The following is a 19,968-nucleotide window of genomic DNA, read 5'->3' as shown; positions in this document are numbered from 1 at the left end:
CAGCCTGATCAGTCCAGAGCTATCTGCAACCCTTGGCACCGTAGTTTGCATGGTTGACCACTCCCTTTGTGGGTGAGCCCTCTATGTGTTCTGGTCTCCAGCCCCGATCTGCCCTTCCCAGTCCTCCCCTTGTCCTCCCTGGCACTCCTTGGCTAAGCTCAAGCAAGCGCCCGCACAAACCACCAACTGGCTCCACTTTGGGGGGGATTTGCCTTTGTTAACATGGGCTCGCAGCAGTGTTTCTCAGGGCAAGAAGCAGTCCCGTTCACTCGGTTGTCTTGTGCCGTCACCCAAAACACACTGGATTCAACAAATGGCCTTTTCAAGCTCCTCATTTCTGCTTTTTTAGGTAGAAGTGAGGATGGGTGGGGAGAGGTGTTAAGCAGCTGACAGTAATTACTGAAGGGATGACAACAACACCTAGAACACACGCAGCGACCCTGTTATATAGAGAGCCCTGGGCCACCTTGGCCTGGTCTTCCTCACTGAGGACAAAGCCACCAAGATTCATACTTCACTACAAGCCACCACAGTGAGACTCAAGTACCCTGGCCTCACCCGGCAGCGAACAGGCTCTCGGGACATCTGGGTACAGAAGTGGTACAGCTTGTCTGCTGGGGCAGGTTCCATCCTCCCCCAGCCAACATGCCCATCCTTCTACCCTGGGTCATTTTACTCTCGAAGCCAGAAGTATGGCCAAGCCACAGCTCTGCAAGGGAACTTGAAAGCCACAGTGCTCATTCAAGAAAAGGCCTTTGGCAGAGGCCATTGTCCTACCCTTAGTCCAGCCATGAAAAAGATGCTGGCGTAAACAGTCATTTGTGAGTCAGGGTGTATGTGTACCTGCGTGTGCACACATGGGGTTTCTTCTTTTCCATAAATTCTGATGGTCCTCTATGAAATGCTTACTTCAGACATAAATTATAATCAGATACGGCAAAATATAGGAACTGGGAAAGAAAACAGTTACTTCTAAAAAGAAGTGAAATATTCCTTGGTTAATTAAGAGGAAAAGAATCCAGAACCCTTTTGAGCCCTCTTTGCAGAAGTGTATTAATTCCTCTAAGGATTTTTCTCCTATAAAGCAATCGGTGGACACGTTGAGCCAAGCACCAGGCTGCTCCCTGGGCACATGGAACCCGCCTCTCCTTCTCTGATGCACTAAACTCACATCTCAAATCCGCTATCAACTGGTTGATGGACCCTACAAAACTGCAAATGTCTGGTAGAGAAATGTTACCTATAAGGAATATAATTGCAGGAAGCTTTCCACCTGCCCCAATCTAGAGGCATCGCAAGACAGATTCTTTCTGGAGGCCAACAAGAGAGTGAGAGAGTTTTGATAGAATTTACAAGACCTGCCAAGGCACAATCTGGCGTTGTTCATCCCAAAGAAATGCATATGCACACAGTTTTATAGTAGCACTCCTCACAGTAGGTCCAAGCCCTTCCCCTGTTCTCTTTTCACTGGCCCTGTCAGATGGAGTGAGCAATAAACCTCGCTTTCTCTCTTCCACTCCACCCCACCCTACCATGCAGCCCCCGGGGACTTTGTGTGGGGTCGTGGCTGCAGGTAGGACCTGACTAGTCCAGCCCAATCAGAGCACCCCTATTCCTCTGCTGCAGTGTTTGGTTTGGGAATAGTCTTGCACAGTGTGGCCCAATCAGAGTAAAGCACAGAGGCAGCTGGCAGCCCCTACCCCTATGAATGAAGTCAGCCTCAAGAAAAAGCCAACACAGAGGGGAGCAATCTAGGAGAAACTAAGAGAAACAGATCCATAGGCAGAACCCTGATCAAACCATGCCTGAAACCCATCAAGCACTTGGGTCACAAGACTCAGTGAATCTCCTCTAATGTTCAAGGCCTGTGAATTAGATGGGATTTTCAGTAACCTGCAACCCAAAACGTCCTAACTAAAATGTCATGTGTCTTCTGAATTATTAAACGATTAATAGAGTGGAAACTACCATATCTTGCGTAACAGGCTTCAGAAATTCTGGCTTTGAAAGGTGCTATACTCAGGAAGAGCGAACAACCAACAGTGACTGTATTTTAATGGGGGCAATTCTAATAATTCACACATCACTTTCTACTTATGCACTGCCTCTAGCAGGATTTGAGTCAGCTTACAATACAAAGACCTATATATTAGGACAATTAAAATAAGAATTAAATATCCAGTGGAAAAGATAGACATATCAGAAAACAACAGTGAAGTATAATTTTTATACTGGAACATACAATTTAACTCAGAGCATCCTAGCAACCAAAGTAAAAAAAAAAAAAAAAAAAAGTAGCTTAATTTTTACATAACTTTTATTATCTGAAAAAGAAAAACATTCCTGTTTGCCAGAAGATATCACAGTTTTTCCTAGCAGAAAGTAAGATCTAGAATGGTTGTAGTCACTTTGGAAAGATGAGGCCCCTGAAAGCTGACATTAGCCGAACCACTTCACCTTATCTGTCTTTAGAAGGTCAACAAAAGTGTCGACACTAATCTAAGTCCTGGAAGTATTAGAATGTTACCAGATTCTGGCAGAGAAACATTTACATCAGCACTTGCAAGAAAGTACAGTGAGTTGCAGTGAATTTTGGAATAAATTACAATGTGACACCAGCCCCACAGGGGTGCAGCCAGCAGCACCAGGAGGGCATGCTGAGGGCTTGAGCTTTGCAGCCCCTCTGTATCCAGACAACGAAGATGGCAGAAAAGTAGAGAAGTGGAGGGATGGAAAAGGAGAAGGGGGACCATGTGGGTGTCCTTGGAGTGGCAGCTAAGCTGCAAGACCCTGAGGTATGTGGCAGGAGATATAAGGCGTGCTTCAACAGCGTGTGCTGACACAGGTCTCCACATTTCCCCGAGAGAAATACGGAAGCACAGAGAAGTTGTGCTCACCTTGAAAGAGAAAAGGGAACTCTGGACACAATTTAGACTAGGAGACTGTTGTTGGGTAACGATAGCTAATCTTTATTGAGCACAATACTCCATGAGGTACCGTAATAGGGAAGAACAAATCCGACTCCATATTAGATCTGTTTCTTTTAGTTTAACCTTTGTATTCTTCTGGCGTTTGCTTTGAGTTAAGAATGTTGCCTATAGCCTGAAATATACAGGATAGCCCATTCTCAAGGCTCTGACCTTTAAGGGTATAATAATACTTTTCCATTCATGTAGAGATAAAAATTTGCAGAACAGAGAATAACATCTGTCTTGTGGGAGGTTTACAGGAACATCATGACCTGACCTACCTGGACAGCTGCAAGAAAAAGGATTCCTACACCAAGGAGGTAGCAACCAACCATGCCCCTCCCTCACCTTGCCTTTAAAAATGCTTTGCTGAAACACTTGGAGGAGTTCAGGATTTTCCGGGGCATGAGCCACCCATTCTCCTTGCATGGCCCTGCAATAAACCTTTCTTTGCTCCAAACTCCTATGTTTCAGTTTGTTGGGCCTCAGTGTGTGTCGGGCACATGAACTTGCTTTCGGTAATGGTACTATTATTATCCCCAAGAGGATAATAATATCCGACGATGAAAGTGATGTTTGGTTTTTTGACCAAGATCTCACAGTTAATCATCGTTGGAGCCAGGGATCTGATCTGAGGTGGTCTGGCTGCAAAGTGAGCTGCTCACCTCCGGTTACGATGTCCATCACATTCATCCCCCCTAATAGGAGGTGCAGCTGCAGGGGACAGTTCCACGTGAGCTGTGACAGGCCCTCCAGCTTATGCCGCACCTTTCCGCTTTCCCACACCATCCCACTCTACCTGCAGCCTAGAGATGCAAGGCAGGGAAGAGGCCCAGGGAATCTTCAACCAATGGGCAACAGGAGCCAGTGGAGAAATGCTCTGGGCTCTGGCCCTCGGCAGACAACTCTGAGAGGTATTCTGACAGAACTGAGCCCTCTACCCAGAGAGAGAGCCCCCGCTCCTCTCTGACTCACCCTCTCCTCTCCCAGAATCACCTCCCAAATGAGCTGTCTGCAGCAAAGCCCTTGTCTCAGGCTCTGCTAGAAAGCAGCCTTAACCAGGAGAAGGCATCAGTATCTAGGACATCAGAGATTGGAAAAGACAAAGCATCATATTCTTAGCAGGTTCAGCCTCTCACTGTGAAAGCCACTGGCCACTGCCCTACTCTGGAGAGAGAGGTTTTCAAGGAAAGATCAGCTCAGTGCTCAGCCAAAGGCAAAGATTTCAGTGGACAAGTATGTCTGACTGCACCATATATTTTCTGAAGATTGACTTGTCCATTTCAAAGTGAGTCATGACAGGAATCAGACCACGGAGTTGGTGGACAATGTGAGGCGTTCTCAGATAGATGCATTTCAAAGTACTCTTTCTCTAGGGCAGTTGTACAAGGCTGATGAAATGGGTCTTTGTAGTGTCACTTGTCAGTTTCCTCATAAGTGGAGCATGTGCCCCTGATCTGAAACAGAGTAAAAAAGGACACATTGACTTTTTTGCATATTCTTATGCTATAGGCACCCATTTAAAAAAAAGAAGAAGAAAGAAGAAATTTTGGTGCCTGGGAAGAAATCTAATTTTCTCCAGGTTCTCAAAGGTGCCACATTTTTGCCAGCCGTTTGCAAAGCGTGAACAAATGCACTGAGAAAGTGACCTTTCATGACTGCATTCAATTTATTCGACTGTATCCAATGGTTACTGCAGAACCGGGGGTTTGCCTGAAGACAGTAAATGAGTCTACTGCTAGACAAGACATGGGGCCTCCCCTGAGCAATGAAAAAGTCTAAGATTTTTCTTTTTTTTTCTATCCATCACTCTTACCTCAGTGATTCAACTTATGGTCCAAGCCATTATTCAGAATATCATTTAATGAGACATTTCATGCCAAAGTTCTCCAGCAAGGGAAGGCAGGTTTCCTCAGACACAAGAGGGCAAGAGACGCTTCCACTGATGCTGGTGTTTCTGAGCTGCTCAGAGAAGAATGAGATCCAGACCTGGGACCCAAAACTCTGAGAAAGGGGCGCTGACCAGTTGGTGCTGGTGTCTCTGAGCTTGGATGGAGGTCCCCGTGAGCCTGGAGTCCAGATCTCTAGGAGGAGACACTGGGTCTCACAGAGGAGCATAATGAGTGTAGCTTTGCAAGTGTTGGAAAAACTACAAACAGGATCCATCAGGATCCAGCTGCCTCTGTGGGAGGAACTGCCACCTCCAGGGTGACCAACCATTGTTGGAATAATGTTCACAGGAGCCACAAGCCAAGAGAAGAGGGGAGCATGTCCCTTCCTCCTGCAGCTTGCCCTTTCCATCTAGCACCCCCTACTGGCACAGCCTAACTGTCAGCAGGAAAAGCAAAAATGAGGTTTGCAGAGCCCCTGTACCAGCATCCAACCCAGGATGGGTTTGCAGCTAAGAGGCAGCTTAATGACTGGCACAGCACTCTATAAGACTTTCAGCCTCAGAATACTAAAGCCCTAGTTTTCAAATATTTCCTGTGCTTGGAATTCAGTGAAAAAAATAAAATATCGAGGAAGCTGTGGAGGAACTGTAGTCCTGTGTTTTGTCGGCAAAAGTGCACTCAGCTGGGAAGGTGAGCTCTGGATAAAACCTGAAGATGGTGAGGGATGTCTCTCCTGCATGTTTTAGCCACTTCAATATGAGTGAGGTAAGCTGAAGAGTTGTGTTGTGTTAGAGGCAAAAACAAGAGACAACGTTTGGGATACCAGTGGAAAATCAAAGGATGTGGATAATGGCAGAGAAAAAGGAAAAGGTAGAGTTTTCTGCCATTTAAGAAAGTGTTGGGCTTCCCTGGTGGCCCAGTGGTTAAGAATCCACCTGCCAATGCAGGGGACATGGGTTCGAGCCCTGGTCCAGGAAAATCCCACATGCCGTGGAGCAACTAAGCCCGTGCGCCACAACTGATCCTGCGCTCTAGAACTTGCAAGCCACAACTGCTGAGCCCACCTGCCACAATTACTGAAGCCCATGCACCTAGAGCCCGTGCTCCGCAACAAGAGAAGCCACCGCAGTGAGAAGCCCGTCCACCGCAATGAAGAGTAGCCCCCACTCACCGCAACTAGAGAAAGCCCGCGTGCAGCAACAAAGACGCAACACAGCCATTAATTAATTAATTAATTAAAAGTGTTGCTGGGAATTCCCTGGCTGTCCAGTGGTTAGGACTCCATGCTCTCATTGCCGGGGTCCCAGGTTCAATCCCTGGTCGGGGAACTAGGATCCCACAAGCCACGCAGCGCAGGCAAAAAAAAAACAAGTGTTGTGCATTGTGGGGAAAGACTGCTTCCGCTTGTAACACATTACTTTTTGAAGGAAGCAGCCTCATTAAATTGCCTCCAGGTCTGCAGCCCCACACTTGCCTTTGCACTTCTGTGAGGAGGCAAAGTGGAAAGCAGGCCAACGCTTGGAGCTCTTCTGAGCCCACCTGTGCTCCTTCCCAGGGAACTAACCCACAGCAGTTGCTGGGGTCACTCTCCATCCCCTCAAAACAAAGCAGTCCATTCAGCTGAGTAAGGACAAAACGTGTGCTATGTTTCTGGAATGATTTCTGTTCAAAGGCACAGAATATGTGGATGTAAAGGATTGACATTTGTTAATCCAGGAAAGTCGTGTTCAAAGACCCTGGATAGTCAAGGTGTTACAGACAGTTGAGAAGAGAATGTCGGCAAACCCAAGAGGAATGTGCTCAGTGAGAAAAGTCACGCTCACAGCCAATGCCTGAGAGGGTGAGGACTTTTTGAAAACCTCAGGATGGAAATCAAGGCCCCTCCATGGAGAGAAGGACCCTCCCCCCACCTCCCAGCTTCCTTTCCCGGCCTCGTAGCTGTACCAGGCCCAGACTCACTCACGGTCATAAGAGGGGTTCCTGGCCTCTGGTGCAGGTGCCCTGCAAGGCCTTTTCCTATCAAATGATGATAAAGAGGACGTTTAGGTTTAGGACAGGAAAACATGACAAAAGTACGGAATAAATGTGTAAGAATGCCCTGAGGGTAAATGCATTATGCACCTTCTAAGAAGGACCCACAGCTCTAAATGCCTATGATGATAGCCCTGCATTCTGTTTGTTTTTGTCAGGTTTAACTCCGGCCACTTACTTCTGTGCAGCGTGAATGTTTTTCAAGTTCAAAGTGAAAACTCTGCCTTTTATCTTTCTTAGAAGGTTTTTCTAATCTTCACCTGGCATTCATGTGCTCTGGCAACAGACACTTCTATCCCCTGCCTCCTTATGGTTCCACTGTGACTCAAGTCAACTAAGTAAATTTCAATGCTTTGTGGGAGATTTAATTAGCTTTGGGGAGGGGGAAGTAATTATTAATAGCTCGTCATGATCTTTCTGACCTCTGTTTCGGGGTTCAGCCAGTTCCTTTCAAACGACACATAAGCCAACGGTTGGTCTGCAGACCCATGTTCCCTGGGAGAATTATTCTGGGGAATAATTGGCTTCATCTAACACAACCCTTGACCTCTTATACAAAATCCCCTTGAGCTGTGGGTGGGAAGGAGTTCTCAGGAAAGGACAGTGACTCCTACATAAAGTCAGAAAGACAGGGAACAACAGAAAGGGGTCTTAGGGGCGACTGTCTTAGATGGAAGTGGGTAAAAAAGGGGGGTAGGGTCTCTGACCTGTTGGGTACCTCTCATCCATGCCCAGACTGAGCTTCCTGGCAGCAATCCCTACCCTAAGGCCAGCCCCAATACCTGATATTTATATAAAGATACACACACACACAAACCACCACCACCTTCGCCTACCACCTTCTGAGGCCTGCCAGCTCTTGCAGACACTTTTATTCATTCCATCAGCCAACACTTTCCAACAGGCCTGGTTATGTGCCAGGCACTATACTAGGCTTTGGGGATCAAAGTTAAGTAAGCACGGAGTCTGAAAAGATGGCAAACAGACAGTCACATGGAGGTCATGGTGCGGCCCTGCAAGTGCTATCACCAAAGCAAGACTAGGGTCCTGGCAATGCACAGCTCCAGGGGCACAATCGTGGGAGCCTCTGGGAATCTCACTCCTCCCCCCACATTGTCCATTCACCAGGTGAACGTGGCCCCTGGAGTTGTGCTACCCAGAGGCCCTGGATGTGACCTAGGGACACAGAGGTAGGTGGAGGAGGTGCTAATGGTAGGCGTCACCATCCTACTGTGATAATGGCAGCTGCCCAGAGGATGGGAATCTACCCTCTGTCCACCTGGTGCCTGCACTGCCTGCTCTGTCCTACTCCAGCCTTTGAAAGGCCACCACGTATAAACTTATTAACCACACGGGCAAAGGATATGAACAACGAACCCACATGCCTATAATGAGCTACCCAGGGCCACTAGCTGTAAAAACAATGCAAATTAAAGCAATACCAGCAAATGGGAAAATGTTTTAAAGACTGCTAACATCCAGCACTGATGAGGATGTGGGGAAATGCACTTCTCATACATTGCTGGTGAGGGAATGAATTTTTACAATCTTTTGGAAGATACTCTGGCAATATCCAATAAAATTAGAAATTCATGCCACCTTTGACCCAAGAGTCCCACTTCAGGGAATTTATCCTATAAGAATAAAAGCACCAGCATTGTTTATAATGGAAAAGGAAAATAAAACTGGACACATCCTAAATATCTATCCTAAAACTAGAGGAATGGCTAAATTATAATATCCGTACCAAGGAATATTGCACAGCCATGAAGAAAAAACATCACATTTATACATATTTGGCTAGACATATACCAGTGGTGAATTGTTTAGAGGGAGGGGATAAAATAAAATTATGGAGAAATGTATACAGAAACTTATTCTTGAACAAAAATATAAGGAAGAAGCCCACATACATTTCCATAAACACACACACACACACACACACACATTTGAGCAGAAAGATGCAGAAGGTTACAAATCAAGCTCTTTAGATCAGTTACCTCAAAGGATACAATTAGAGGCAAAGAGATGATTATTGAGTTTTTCTTAATATCTCTGCTTTGTAACACTTGCTACAATGGATATGATTTTTTCAGTAATTAAAAAAATTCTAGTCAAGAAAATGAGAAGACAAGCCACAGACTGGTAGAAAATATTTGCCAAAGCTATATCTGATATAGAACTGTTAGAGAACACTTAAAACTCAACAATAAGAAAACAAACAACCTGGTTTAAAAATAAGCAAAGCATGTGGACAGATAACGCACCAAAAAGTTATTGAGATGGCAATGAAGCTTATGAAAAGATGCTCAACTTCATTTGTTGTTAGGGAATTGCAAATGAAAACAACAACAATAAGATACCACTACATACTCATTAGAATGGCCAAAATTCAAAACACTGACAACAGCAAATATTGGCAAGGGAGTGGAGCAACAGGAACTCTCATTCATTGCTTGTGGGAATGCAAAACGGTACAGCCACTTTGGAAGACACTTTGGCAGTTTTTTACAAAACTAAACATACCCTTTTACCAAATGATGTAGGACTCCTTGGTATTTTACCCAAATGAACTGAAGATTTAAATTGTGTGCTGTTCTGAGTAGCGTGATGAAACCTTGTGCCTTCCTGCTCTGTCCCTCCAGGGACATGAATCATCCCTTGGACCAGTGTGTCCATGCTGCATATGCTACCCGTCCATCAGTATTGGAGAAAATTTAGTATATATAGGGTTTGATACTATTCAAGATTTCAGGTATTCACTGGGGATCTTGGAACGTAACTCTTACAGATAAGGGGAACTGCTGTTTCCTGCAGATAAGGGGAACTGCTGTATATGACATTCTGGAAAAGGCAAAAACTACGAAGACAGTAAAAAGATCAGTGGTGGCCAGGGATTGGAGGGTGAGGGGAATGACTAGGTCGAGCACAGAGCATTTTTAGGGCAGTGAAACTGTTCTGTATGATACTATAGTGGTGGATACATGTCATTATACATTTGTCAAAACCCACAGAATGCACAACACCAAGAATGAACCTTAGTGTAAACCACAAACTTCGGGTGTGTATGCACAGAAAATTGCTAATTGGAGAATGAGAGACTCTTAGTGGTTGTCTAGCTATGGGGGATGGGAGGGAGGTCTTATACTCTCCTGAGCTGTCTGAAATTTATGAGTAGATTAGCTTATAAACAAGTTAGAAACTGTTTTAGGAAAAGCAGTTTTTCTTCCTTGCCTCATATCAATATAGTGCACTAAGATGTGAGTGTATACTCTACCCTGTTACAGAGCCCTTTTCAGTCTCAAGCTCACAAAATCAATCATCAGTTTCTACATGTGGTACTACCTGACCCTCAGGTATTATAGAAAGACATGTCATAACCAAGTAAAGGTGTGTCCAGCTTAAAGAATTATAGTGACACTTACATTTATATACTGCTTCACAATCTAGGAAAGGCAAAAAGTCCTCCGTGAGGAATTTGTCTTTATGGAAGTAATATATAACGCAAGCAGTAAGTTTAAAGGTCTATCACAAGCAGAATGGCAAGCCTGTCCTCACTGTAAACAGCCACAAAAAATATCAAAAAACACATCAACAACCTGTAACATCCCTGCCTATAGCTATTACATAAGCAATTATGAGAAAATTCACTTTACAGTATTTTTAAAACCCTCCCCACATGGAAGATCACACTTAACCTTTGGTTAAGGCACAGCCGAAAACAAATGCAAAGTATGTCTTCAAGAGCACCCAGATGTGACTGGTTTTTCTCTCAAGCTGCCTTTGTCCCAAAGGAGCAGTCTAAGTCCCACCCAAAAGCAGCATTGGGGGATCATGTAACACAGAGGAACAAACACCCCATACTTCCAACCTCCTCACTTACCCCCAACAGAGCAAAAACAGGTACATATATTATGGAGAAGCTTTGGGTTACCTTTGGTATATAATTAGATACTGTTCCTCTCAATTCATGATTTTGAAAAAAGTTTTGCAGTATTTTAAAAGAAGCTTTTAAATGTAGTAATGGCATTGAAAATAAACTTTTCAGTGGGAAAGGATTCTTGTTTTATGACAGACATCTATGGGAAGATATCATTTGATGAATAGCTAACTTTTCAAGATCATCGATTCCACAAAGGGAGCACACAGTTGCTTATGTAAGTTAAAATAAAATCACAGTAATGGCTGCCATTTATTGAGCACACACTAGTACTCACATGCACTCTCTCTAATTTTCACAACAACCCTATAAAGTGGGTACCATTGACCCCATTTCACAGATGGGAAAACTGAGGCAGAACAATAAAGCCTGCTCAAGGTCACACAGCCAGAAAGGGGGTGTAGCCAGGACTTGATCCAGTTCTTCCAGAGCTCAAGGGCCACAGCTCTCTCCTTACAGGGCTGGCTGGATAAAGGATAGAGGGATCAGGGGAAGGGATGTGCAGCCAATCCAGAGCACAGCACTGACTGTGCAGTGGCCTGGCTGGATGGAGATCTGATTCGATCAGACCTCCTCTCTGAGAACAGGAGCCAGGCAGCCTGACAGCAGTGAGGAGCTGCCAGCTCACAATGCACACAGAGAGGGGGTTGAGGCAGCCTGAGGTCACGCAGGACAGAAGCTTTGGAACAGAGGAAGAGGGTCGAGGCCAAACACAGGAGCACGGCCCATGTGCCAAAGTCTGAGAGTAATGATCCCATAGGACCTTGCTCCTGAGGTCCCATAGGTGCCTTTTCTGTTTCAAGCTGCCACCAGGTAACTGGCAGCTGTGTACAACTGTTCACCCCTCCCCAACCCCACCTGGGATAGCCATCCCCTTCCTCTATAATAACAGACTTCTACCACTTCCAATGCAGCCAAGGACCCAAATAATGAACCTCACTTCTTGGTCATCCTGGCATTTGGAGGCAGGGGGCCAACTGATTGTGTTTCAACACAATTCAGCAATGATTATCATTTTTGACAATTCTGTAGGTTGGCAAGGCTTAGCTGGGTGGTTCTTGTGTATCATGTGGTATCCGCTGGAGCTCAGCTGGTGCTGGTACAACCAAGATGACTTAATGTACATGATTGATACCTCAGCTGGGGTAGCTGGAATAGCTGGGGACTGGCTGCACCTCCCTTCAGATGGTTGCTCATTATTAAGTAGTCTAGTCCAAGTCTCTTTACATGGTAGCTAGATCCCAAGAGGGTAAAAACAGAAACAACAAGGCCTAGTAAGGCCTTCCAATGCATTCTATTGGTCAAAGCAAGTCACAGGGCCAGCCCCCACACAATGAGAAAAGAAAGAGACTCCACTCCTTGATGGGAAAAATGACATGAGCATACAAGAATGATTGGCAGCCATCTATGTGGACAATATACCACAAAATATATCGAGGCAAGGTACCCGTCACTAAATAGTGGAAGTTGTTAAATCTTACTCAGCTACCAGGTGCCCTCTGCCCTTCTCCCTTTCTTCTTTGCTCCCACCTAGAATGTGGGTATGATGACTGGAACTTCAGCAGTCACCTTGCAACCATGAGGCAACCTGGAAGATGGATGCTACACACTGAGGATAACAGAAAGGAAGAAGGTTCCTGGTGAGATACAGGAGCTGCTACACCAGCCAAGGACTGCCTACTTCCAGAGTATTTACACATTTATAAAAGATAGACCTCTGGGACTTCCCTGGTGGTCCAGTGGTAAAGAATCCACCTTCAAATTCAGGGGATGAGAGTTTGATCCCTGGTGGGGGAACTAAGATCCCACATGCTGTGGGGCAACTAAGCCCCTCGCACCACAACTAAGACACAATGCAGCCAAAAATAAATCAATAAAAAAGATAGACCTCTATCTTGCCTAAGCTATGATTATTTGGATTTTCCAGTGGGCAGCAGCTCAAATGTGAACAGCCAACAGAAGGAATCACATAGCCCACAACACATTTCTTATTAAAAAATATATATATATGTACATATATATATAACTAATAGCACATATCCTGATTAATCATTAAGTTCCATTAGAGCCATATAAAATATACTAAAGCAAAGGTAAATGTTTAGTGGCAAGTAACTTCTGCCTCTAAGGTACTAGGCATCAGTCCCTGGGGGCTTACGAGAAAATGTAAAGATGTTCCTTAATACTTCCATGTAAACCGTGCCTGAGAAAAATATTTTTAATGTCTTTCAGCCAAAACGAAGCTTGAGTGCCTATTCTAAACTCCTCCCCATTTAGGAAGAAATAGTATGTAAAGTTCAAATGGGGTCACCATATCCTACCCCAAACCCCTAATTTCTCATTTTCCATGCAGTCAAATGATCCCTTCTCCAAAAAATGAGGCTGATTTATGAGCCTTTCCTCCCCATTCCAAGTTTTCTTAAATGTCAAGCAAACAGGCAAGTTTTAAAACACAAGAATGGGATTTTTTTTTTTTTAACAGATGTGCAAAGGAGGACCCTAGGACTGGTAAATTGAGAAGTGGGAAGGACAGTCAAGTATTACAGGCCTGACTAGGGCACACAGACCAAATCTGCAATAACAAATAGCCCCCAGCACTCAAATACAAAGACAGGGGAAATGGCTGCATTGTAGCCTAATACATCTCTTCCGAAAAGTAGCTGAAGTTGGCTATGTTATTATTTCACTCATTTTCGTGTAGGGTTTGGCAAATGTTTTATTTGATGTTTTGCATATATTTCAAATGACTGGAATATTTTAGATTCCTGTCTATTTAAAACTAGTAATCAGCTATCTTAAAAAAGGACACATTCTTGAAATATTTTTTAAACATAATTAGAGTACTACTGCTGCTACATGCAGTATTATTAAGACCTAGAGTAATTAAAAAATTTGTTGTGCTGTTTTGCAACCCTTTAATCCTGACGTCTAATTATTTACACGAAAGGCTTTTCCAGAGATTCCTCTCTGAATGTTCATCAGGGTGCAGAAAAACAAAGCATCTGGCAATTTATCTCCTAAGCCAATTAAATGTGTACATCTTATCATTTGACCATTTGTCAGAAGAAAACTTGCTGACATGGTGCACGCGTTTCTATCCCTACCATGATAACCTTATAATACCAGCGATAACCAGTGGGTTCTGAAACAATGACCTCCTTCCTCTGACTCCAACAATCTGCTTAGGGTCTGGCTCTCGACAGACAGACGTCAACCCGGACGCACTCCTGCTGCTAACCTGCGCGCCTCACCGAGCTGCGGGGTCCACCCGGCTGTGTCCACGCGGTTCCTTTCCTTGACTTCCCATATCTTTGCTTCTTATCTTTCTGTTCTTTGCTTTCCGTCTCCAATCTCTCTCGCTGCTTCATCACCCACTGACTTTCCATCTTAAAGATCTCGAAAGTGGTGGCTGTTTGTTTCCAGCCGCAGCTCATCATTTGCCCACGCATTTACTCTGGGGCACAGACCCAGGCTCTACGACTGGTCACCAGATACAGAGTTTAGCCAAGATCCTGGAGGGAATAGTTAACATTCAGCGCTAATAAAATAACCACTCTCCTTCCCCTTCCACACACAGCATCTCAGGAGCATGGTTTATTTTTAAGGCTAATACTGTGAACACACTTGTCAGGAGAATGTCCTTTCCAATCTCCTGATCCCCGCCCTGGAAGACACAACTGTGCAGGCCGGTATCTTGAATCACCAGCCGGCTTCGCTGTCCGCTTCAAACCATTTTGCCCTCTGACTGCTTGAGTCCTATGACCCGACTCTGACCGGGACCCTAGAGTCGCTGGACGGGGGCTCACCTGGTCACCGGCGGACACGGGCGTACGCTCACCTGGTTCCCACTCGGACTCGGGCGTGGGCTCACCTGGTCACCCGTGGAGCGGCGCGCGGCCCCACCTGGGTCCCCCTCCTGCCCGCGCCTCTGCGGCCGCTCTGGAGCAGGCTTTGCGCTGCTGCAGCCCTGCATGCAGGGCTGAGCGGTCAGCAGGGAGTTCCAGCCAACTTATCCCGTGTGCCTGGAAAGACAGGGCTGCTGGGACTATGTATATTCTGTTTCGCGGGTCCTTGCGTTCCGAGTGACCGCTCTAGGCCACTTACCTCTGTACACTGACCGAGATCTCCCCGGCGCTCTTCCCTTCTTTTCCTTTGGTTAGGGAATTAGCTGCGAGGCGCCGGGATCCATCGGAAACAGAAAACTACCTTTCCCCCCTGCTGGTGACTGTAAGGAACTGCATGTGGTGGATTAAACCCGCAAACAAGGCTTCCTAACCTCCTAGCAGTTAAGATTAGGGTTCTTGCCCACCCCCACGCCTGCCATATCAAACTTTTGAAAACTTTCCTTTTTATTCATTTTACTGTATTTTAAGTGCCATATTAATGGAAGGCAACTCATTTTTAGCCTTCGAATTAATGAGAATTAGAAGATTTAAGACAATTAAGACCAAAAAGATTAAGACAAAATCCTGTGCAATCCATTTTTATTTCTTTTTGTAATTATAGAAAATTGCTGGGCTACCCTGGTGGCCCAGTGGTTAAGAATCCGCCTGCCAATTCAGGGGACACAGGTTCGAGCCCTGGGGAGGGAAGATCCCACATGCCCAACTAAGGCCCTGCGCCAAACTACTGAAGCCTGCACACCTAGAGCCTGTGCTCTGCAACAAGAGAAGCCACCGCAATGAGAAGCCCATGCACCTCAACAGAGAGTAGCCCCCACTCACCATAACTAGAGAAAGCCCACATGCAGCAACAAAGACCCAACGCAGCCTTAAATAAATAAATTTATTTTTAAAAAAAAGAAAATTGCAGACATAAAAGTATGCAGAAGAGTATAATAGATTCTAGCTTTTGGTAATGGTGGACTAATCTTCATGCAGATAAGATTTCTAAAATCTGAGCAAAACATTTAAAAAATATATTTGAAGGCCTTGGAGATTGACCAGAAGAAGGTAGAAGCTGGAGAGGAAACCATCCTTGAAAGATGAATGGAAATTGTTGAGATTGGTGAGGTTGTGGATTTTTATCTGAGGGCAACCCCCAATCCATGAGCAGCTCCAGCTGAAGAGAGCCACAGCCTGACTGGCTTGAAGGAGACACAAGGCCAGTAGAAGAATGGGAAAGCTAGCGGGAAAATGCACGGAGGAATCTATGGAGAGGATGAACTCCAAAATATGTGTTGTATTAGTTTTCTATTGCTGCCACAATAAATTACCACAAGCTTAGTGACTTAAAAACAACACAGATTTATTATCTTACAGTCCCGGAGGTCAGAAGTCCTGTGCAGGTCTCACTTGACCAAAATCAATGTGTTGACAGGCTACACTACTTTCTAGAGGATGTAGGGGAGAATCCGTTTCTGGATCATTCAGGTTTTTGACAGAATTCAGTTCCTTGCAGTTGTAGGACTGAGTTTCCTGCCTTGTTGCTGGCTGTCAGCTGAGGGTCATTCCCAGTTCCTACAGGCCTCTGCCACATTCCTTGACTTGAGGCCTCCTTCCTCCATCTTCAAAGCCTACAACTGTAGGTTCAATCCCTTTCACACTCTTCACTGTCTCATCTCTCTGACTCAGCCCAGAAAGTTTCTCTGCTTCTAAAAGAATAATGTAATTAGATTGGGCACACCCAGATTATGCAGGATAATCTTCCCATTTCAAGGTCAGTAAACTTAATCCCATCCGTGAAATCCCTCTTGCCATGTAAAGTAACATATGGACATATTCTGGGGATTAGGGCATGGACATCTTCAAGGGGCCATTACGCTGTCTATGACAGTCTGCCCTCTGATCCCTCAAAGATGTCACATCTTAATATCAATAATTACATTAAATATAAATACACTAGGCATGCCAATTAAATGACAGAGATTGTAAGACTGGATTAAAAACTAAAGAAGACAAGACCCAATTGTATACTATCTACCAAAAGAAAAGACTTTAACTACAAAGACACAAATAGATTGAAAGTAAAAGGATGGAAAGAGATACACCATGTAAACAGAAAGAATAAGAAATCTGAAGTGGAAAGTAAAAGGATGGAAAGAGATATGCCATGCAAACAGAAAGAATAAGAAATCTGAAATGGCCAACGAGCACATACATGAAATGATGCTCAATATCACTAATAATAAGAGAAATGAAAGTCAAAACTGCAATGAGATATCATCTCATATCCATTAAGATGGTCACTATTAAAAAACAAACAAACAAACAAAAACAGACAATGACAAGTGTTGGTAAAGATGTGGAGAAATTGGAACCCTTGCGTACTGTTTGTAGGACTATAAAATGGTGCAACTGTATGGAAAACAGTGTGGAGGTAGAGCAAAACATTAAAAAAATTAAAAGTAGAATTACCATATGATCCAGCTATCTCAGAAAACTAAAAGTAGAATTACCATATGATCCAGCAATCTCACTTCTTGGTATATATGCAAAAGAATTCAAAGCAAGATCTCAAAGAGATATTTGCACACTCATGTTCACTGCAGGATTATTTAAAGTAGCCAAGAGGTGGAAGAAACCCAAGTGTCCATTGACAGACAAATGGTTAAAGAAAACCTGATATATACATATGGTGGAATATTATGCAGCCTTTAAAAATAAGGAAATCCTGTAACATGCTGTCACATGGATGAAACTCAAGGACATTATGCTAACTGAAATAAGCCAGTCACAAAAGGGCAAAATACTGTATAATTGCACTCATACAAAATATCTAAAGCAGTCAAAACTCATAGAAACAGAAAGTAGATAAGTGGTTTCCAAGGGCTGAGGAGAGAGGGAGGGGAAATTAGTGTTTAATGGGTATAGAGTTTCAGTTGTGCAAGATGAAACTGTCCTAGAGATCTGTAGCACAATATGAATATACTTAACACTACTGAACTTAAAAGTTGTTAAGGTGGGGCTTCCCTGGTGGCACAGGGGTTGAGAGTCTGCCTGCCGATGCAGGGGACGTGGGTTCGTGCCCCGGTCCGGGAAGATCCCACACGCCGTGGAGCGGCTGGGCCTGTGAGCCATGGCCACTGAGCCTGCGCATCTGGAGACTGTGCTCCGCAACGGGAGAGGCCACAACAGTGAGAGGCAAGTTGTTAAGATGATAAATTTAATGTTATGTGTTTTTACAACCCCCCCCACAAAAAAAAGAAATCAGAAGTGGCTATATTAATATTTGACAAAATAGACTTTAAGACAGAATATTATTAGAGATAAAAAGGGAAATTTCATAACTGTAAAAGGTCAATCCAGACAGAGAAAGACAAATACTGTATGATATCACTTATATGTGGAATCTAAAAAATACATACTGAATATAACAAAAAATAAACAGATTCACAGATTCAGAGAACAAACTAGTAGGGAGAGGGAAGGGGGAGGGGCAATATAGAAAATTAAGAGATAACAAACAATTATGTATAAAATAATCTACAAGGATATATTGTACAACACAGGGAATATAGCCAATATTTTATAATAACTATAAATGGAGTATAACCTTTAAAAATTGTGAATCACTATACTGTATACTTGTAACATATAATATTGCACATCAACTAAACTTCCAGTTTAAAAAGGGGTTAATCCATCAGGAAAACTTAACAATTATAAGTTTTTATGCACCTAATGTCAGAGCTTCAAAATAACCTTAAGCAAAACTAACAGAACTGAAGGGAGAAATAAACAAACCCACAATCACGGTGAAAGACTTTAAGGCCCTGCTTTTGATAATTGATTGAATTAGACACAAAAACTCAGTAAATATATAGAATATCTTCAAAACACTATAGTCCAGGGATCGGTGAACTATGGTCTCTGACCAAATCCCATGAATAAAGTGTTATTGGAAAATAGCTACATCCATTTTTTTATGTACTCTTTATGGCTATCTATGGCTGTTTTCATAGGACTGAGCAGATGAATCAGATCCAAATGGTTTGCAAAGCCCAATAATATTTACTACCTAGCCCTTCATGGGAAATTTTGCTGTCTTTCTACTTTTCAAGAGTGTTCTTGTTGGAGTATTTGTACTATAGGTACTTTAAAGTCTTTGTCAGATAATTCCAACATCTGTGTCAATCTCAGCTTTGATGTCTGTTGATTTTTTGGCCATGTGAGTTGAGAATTTCCTCGTTTTTTTTTTTAATATACCAAGACTTTTTTTACTGTCTCCTGGAAAAATTTAATACTGTGTAATGAGACTCTAGGTCTTGTTTAAATTCTATGGAGAATGGACATATTTTTGTCTTAGGCAATAGACTTGCTTAGGTTTGGGCTACAAGTTCACCCTGCCTTCTGTGGGTTGTGGGTTCAAATGTAAATTCAGTTTTCAAAGCCCTTGCAGTACCATTTGGATAGACCCTGAACATGTGACACTCAGTCATCTGGAACCTGGTCGATTGTCTGTTAGTTCAGTTTTCAAAGTCACAGCTATCCTGATCAGACCCGTGTGTGCAGAGCCTAGTGGTGACCCCAGAAATTCATGTACAGCTTTATGAGATTTTCCTATAAAATTAAGAAAGAGCACCTCTTTCTACACAATCTCCCCAGTACTGTGCAGTTTTCTACAATTCCCCCTTTGGATCCTATGGCCAGAAAGTTACTTCACTCTGTGTACTCCTGTGACTGCTGCCATCTTTGGCCAAGTGGCAGAAGACAGAAAGAGGATAAAGAGGATAGGAGGCTTCCCTGGTGGTGCAGTGGTTGGGAGTCTGCCTGCCAATGCGGGGGACACGGGTTCGAGCCCTGGTCTGGGAAGATCCCACGTGCCACGGAGCAACTAAGCCCGTGAGCCACAGCTACTGAGCTTGTGCGTGTGGGATGAAGAGTGGCCCCCGCTCTCCGCAACTGGAGAAAGCCCTCGCACAGAAACGAAGACCTAACACAGCCAAAAATAAATTAATTAATTAATTAAAATTTTTTTAAAAAAAGAAGCAATAGGGATTGGTCAAATTGGGGAGGAATGTTCCCCTCCCTCAGAGTTTTGGCTCCTGCTGGTTCTTGTTGTGGCCTTTGCCGCTGTCACCACAGGAAGGCTTAGGGGCTGGGGCTACAGAAAATTGGGAGAAGAAAAAACATGGAGAATTCCACACACACTCTCTCTGAGTGTTAGGAGTTTCGTGATAATCAGCCAGAACTAA

General features: G+C 44.0%; 1 long non-coding RNA gene across 1 annotated transcript; it reads right to left on the bottom strand.

Moving 5' to 3' along the window:
* Positions 1 to 4,293: 4,293 nt before the first annotated feature.
* Positions 4,294 to 15,022, bottom strand: LOC116739295. The gene is made up of 4 exons (XR_004345525.1): positions 14,937 to 15,022; positions 14,671 to 14,854; positions 14,071 to 14,344; positions 4,294 to 4,426 (listed from the first exon to the last, which is right to left on the bottom strand). It is a non-coding gene; the product is annotated as an uncharacterized LOC116739295 (long non-coding RNA).
* Positions 15,023 to 19,968: the final 4,946 nt, after the last annotated feature.

This window comes from Phocoena sinus, chromosome 14, assembly GCF_008692025.1.
Source record: "Phocoena sinus isolate mPhoSin1 chromosome 14, mPhoSin1.pri, whole genome shotgun sequence".
Classification (NCBI taxonomy): Eukaryota; Metazoa; Chordata; class Mammalia; order Artiodactyla; family Phocoenidae; genus Phocoena; species Phocoena sinus.
The sequence above is the reverse complement of the archived record's forward strand: the minus strand, read 5'-3'. Positions and strand labels throughout refer to the sequence as shown.